Below are 4,977 nucleotides of genomic sequence, written 5' to 3'. Positions count from 1 at the left end.
TCTCCTTCTCTCAGGCCCACTATTTCTGCTGGCTGAGGTCTGAACACATTTCCTTCTACAGGTAGTATAGGGTTACTCCTAAATCAGCCAGAAAGGATCAGCAAAATCAGCAAGAGGTACTAACGCTGCATGGTAAGTTGCTAAAACTCGGGCATGTTGTTGTACAGTTATACCATCTCAAAGCTCCCTTGGGAAAACAAAATAGAGGAAGTTACACACACGTCCTCCCCCCACTCCAGTATCAGGTAAGCTTTATGGAACATTGTAAAATGCCAGAACATTAGAAAAACATCTAAATAATCTTTTCAATACAGTTTAAATGTTCAGCAATGCACATCTTTAAAAGTAAATAACGGAAAATGTTTCTCAAAGTAACTGCATACATATCTAAAAACGTTTCAAGTAACGCTATTGTAACAGTGTGCCTATTTGGCATACACAGTCTGGCTGCCTTTACAGAGTGTGCCAGTGAGAGTACCTCTGACCAGCACAAAGCAGATGAAGGTTGAGCGTGGCATGCATCTCATCTAGAAAGCTGTACAAATGAGCAGGCAGAATGCCTGTGCCATTTGTACAGCATTCAAAAGCGAACCTCGATTCAGTGCAAGTAGATCCGCTCCACAGCTGCTGGCCTAGAGGGCAAGGATTGTTCCTTGGCACCGGCCCACAAAGAACATACTGAGGTACCTTCAGATTTCTTCCAATGCATTCACCAACCAAAAAGGTCACAGAAAGCTTCAAAATACTCAGAATGACTTAGGCAAAGCAAGTTACACGCAGAAGATACGCATTTTATTATTCAAAACAAAAAGGCAGAATACTGAATACATCAGTATACATGGGAACATTTTTAATTCCAAACAAATGCAACTGGTTCTCTGTCACTTTCATGGACTAAAAAAAAATAAAGTAATCCATGACACAGTATAAACAAATACAGAAATACATTTTGGAAATACAACCGAATGATAAACAGTAGTTTCCAATTAAATTTTACCAAATCAAAGTAGTGTTTTTGCTCAGAATTATGCTTGTCCAAAAACAAATACAAAACCACACCTAGACTTCCTAATAGTTTCCAATTAAATTTTACCAAATCAAAGTAGTGTTTTTGCTCAGAATTATGCTTGTCCAAAAACAAATACAAAACCACACCTAGACTTCCTAAATAAATGACAATTTCTTTCAACTACATTACAAGTATAGCCTCTCCTACTTACAAGAAAAATGGTGTTACAGATTACAGCACCTTTGGATTTAGCTTGTCAGGTCCCATGGACCTGTATGGGTTGAGTTCTCTTCTTGCAGCCTTTGACATCCCTTGCAAATCTGAACTCCAGCTCTAGTTCCTCCTGCTTATATCCTAGGCTGCATGCATTTGTATACACATATTTGACGTAGCCTCCCTTCTACTGTTTTAGTATTCCTGAGGTCTCTCTTGTTCCCACCACACTGCACCCTTTTCTTTCCACCTCATCCACCATTTCTTCACTTAACTGCAAGTCACACTCCCTACCCTCATTGTTCCTGGTTTAAAGCTTTCCTCACCACATCGGCTGCCTTCTTGGCATAGATGCTCTTTCCTCACTTTGTCAAGTGGATCCTGTCTCTGCCTAGCAGTCCTCAATTCTCAGGGGGTTCTGCTGTCATAAAAACAAAATTCCTGTCGATAACATCAGCTGCAGAACCAGGTATTAATCCACAGGACCAATGTGCTCCTCCCCCAGCCTCTTCTCTCCACCATCAGGGCTAAGAATGCCACCTGGATCACCAGGTATGAGCAAATGCTCCTGCCAGAGCACTGAGCCTCTTAATTAGCTAAGGCCTTTGATGGGAACTGGGAAGGTGATGAATACTATTGAGGGGTGAAGATACCATGTGAACACAAACCAGATTATTCTGTTGCTCTGGTATTGGAAACTGCACATAAAAAACTGCTTGTGTTTAATTAGAGTTAGGTAGAAGAGTAAAGACCACGTCAGATAATTTTCTCTAGGAAGCATATAGAGTAAATGAAATGTAAGCAGCACAAACCAAATAATCAGAAGGCAGTCTTGGGGTACAAGGCTGCTGACATCTAAGTGACTGTACAGTAACACCATGTAGGGCCCAGACTGCTTAGGTAACACTGTCAGAAATACCAAATCTAGGTAGGGATGTAGGACCAATGAAGAAAAAGTCATTTGGGATGGGTTGTTCATTTGGGAGGAGTGTGGGCAAAGACAAGGCAGCACAGGGGCAGCAAAAAGGCAGGTTCAGGAAAAAAAAAAAAAGAATAAGGTTATTATACCTTGTTCAAGCACCATTCCCACTGGACAGTGGTGAAGCTTACCTCCAGACTTTGCTCTGCAGCTAACAAAGCACACACACGCATACATATACAATCCTCTGCAGATATTAAAGGTAATTTAAAAGCAACATCAGAGGGTCTTTTCATCCCTAAGTTTGCTTTTATGGAATAGATGATCATTTGTTAGTTTCTAAGAGCTCTCCTTCATGCTCTACGCTCATATTTACTCTCCCCGTCTTCTTATTGCAAATTTTAAAAATCTTCACACACTAGGTTAGCACTGAAACCTGAACTTCTACCTGAAAGCCAAAACTTCTATGCTTCCTGGCCTACACAAACATTCAATAACTAGAGAGCCATTTCACAACTCCTGAACCACCCATCCCATATCTCCAGCGAAACCTTTTCATTCTCTGCCTCTCTTCCTACATGAATCCTTAATGATCTCAGATCTCCTTCTCTCAGGCCCACTATTTCTGCTGGCTGAGGTCTGAACACATTTCCTTCTACAGGTAGTATAGGGTTACTCCTAAATCAGCCAGAAAGGATCAGCAAAATCAGCAAGAGGTACTAACGCTGCATGGTAAGTTGCTAAAACTCGGGCATGTTGTTGTACAGTTATACCATCTCAAAGCTCCCTTGGGAAAACAAAATAGAGGAAGTTACACACACGTCCTCCCCCCACTCCAGTATCAGGTAAGCTTTATGGAACATTGTAAAATGCCAGAACATTAGAAAAACATCTAAATAATCTTTTCAATACAGTTTAAATGTTCAGCAATGCACATCTTTAAAAGTAAATAACGGAAAATGTTTCTCAAAGTAACTGCATACATATCTAAAAACGTTTCAAGTAACGCTATTGTAACAGTGTGCCTATTTGGCATACACAGTCTGGCTGCCTTTACAGAGTGTGCCAGTGAGAGTACCTCTGACCAGCACAAAGCAGATGAAGGTTGAGTGTGGCATGCATCTCATCTAGAAAGCTGTACAAATGAGCAGGCAGAATGCCTGTGCCATTTGTACAGCATTCAAAAGCGAACCTCGATTCAGTGCAAGTAGATCCGCTCCACAGCTGCTGGCCTAGAGGGCAAGGATTGTTCCTTGGCACCGGCCCACAAAGAACATACTGAGGTACCTTCAGATTTCTTCCAATGCATTCACCAACCAAAAAGGTCACAGAAAGCTTCAAAATACTCAGAATGACTTAGGCAAAGCAAGTTACACGCAGAAGATACGCATTTTATTATTCAAAACAAAAAGGCAGAATACTGAATACATCAGTATACATGGGAAAATTTTTAATTCCAAACAAATGCAACTGGTTCTCTGTCACTTTCATGGACTAAAAAAAATACAACCGAATGATAAACAGTAGTTTCCAATTAAATTTTACCAAATCAAAGTAGTGTTTGCTCAGAAATTTCTTTAAAATACAGTACAAGTATAGCCTCTCCTACTTACAAGAAAAATGGTGTTACAGATTAATTTAGGGGCAGGGGAAGTACACACCAAAGAAAGAAGACTAGGAATAAAAATCCATAGCCAGACATCCCAGCAACTTCATCTAACAATCGTAACATAACCTTATAAAGCACTTCTGAAAATCTGTATCAACAATGGCAACAAAAGACATTCTCTGTATTTACAGGTACAGCATAATCCTGAAAATACTTTCAATTATCCAGTTTTTACCTTAAGCACTTTGGGTATCAGACCTTCAGAAAAGGAATTACTATCACAAGCTAGACTCATTATGAGTTGAAAATAAAACACACATTCTTGCAAATAAATCTAACATTTGCAATTTGCAGAACATAAAAATAGTACACACACAACTGTTTGTTTTTTCTTAATCATCTGTCATTTCCAGGCTCCATTTTGTAACATTAAGTAAGCAGTGTTTGACAACTACACACAAGTTAAAGCACAATATACTTTACAGTAGCAAAAAAACCCCCACCACCCTAAATTAAAATATGCAAGTTGTGTATTAATACTACACCAACAGGACTGGGGTTTAGGGTATCCAGATGATCTTTAAAAAGAAAAGACACCCAAGCACCTGTTGTTCCAACTGAATGATAGCCAGAAGTTAGAATCAGAGTTAATTAACCCTTAAGTGTCAGTGCCTCTACATGAAAATCAAGTATTCCTTGGCACTACAACGAACGTAGCCCAGTGAAATAAATGTAAAGTTATCGCTCAACATGAGTAATGTTGCACAGTACAACCTCTGCGTTTTATCATAAGAGCAAGCAGCATGTCAAACTATTAACAACATGCCAGGTAAGCTTATAATTTTAACTAGGAAAAACTTCAAATTCTGCAATAATATAATAAAATGTTGCAATATAAAAAAGTTAACAATCACAAATGGTTACAAAGAACCCCTCTATTTAATCAATACATTAACGTAACACTTCTGATACTTTAGCTAGTATTTACTTAAGAAATTTTATCTTATGCATTTTCTGATTTGGTACTAATGGGCATCTTTCACTTGTATGTTGAAAATATTTGCATGCTTTTTGAATAATTCACCAGCAAAGTTAACTTTGTAAGATCAGCTGGCATTCTCTTTATTTATTCAAACTTCCTGGACACGTGTCTCTCCTTTTAAAAAAATTAAATTCTGTTTTCCACATAAAGCTTTCAAGTTTTCACAGGAATTAAATACATCATCA

At 38.7% G+C, this 4,977-nt stretch overlaps 1 long non-coding RNA gene across 1 annotated transcript; it reads right to left on the bottom strand.

Annotated features, from left to right (window-relative positions):
* Positions 1 to 774: 774 nt before the first annotated feature.
* Positions 775 to 1,237, bottom strand: LOC103899941. Its single transcript, XR_657634.1, has 2 exons — positions 1,156 to 1,237; positions 775 to 1,059 (listed from the first exon to the last, which is right to left on the bottom strand). It is a non-coding gene; the product is annotated as an uncharacterized LOC103899941 (long non-coding RNA).
* Positions 1,238 to 4,977: the final 3,740 nt, after the last annotated feature.

This window comes from Aptenodytes forsteri, unplaced genomic scaffold (assembly GCF_000699145.1).
Source record: "Aptenodytes forsteri isolate BGI_AS27 unplaced genomic scaffold, ASM69914v1 Scaffold67, whole genome shotgun sequence".
In the NCBI taxonomy this organism is placed as follows: Eukaryota; Metazoa; Chordata; class Aves; order Sphenisciformes; family Spheniscidae; genus Aptenodytes; species Aptenodytes forsteri.
This window is presented reverse-complemented; position numbering and strand designations above follow the sequence as displayed.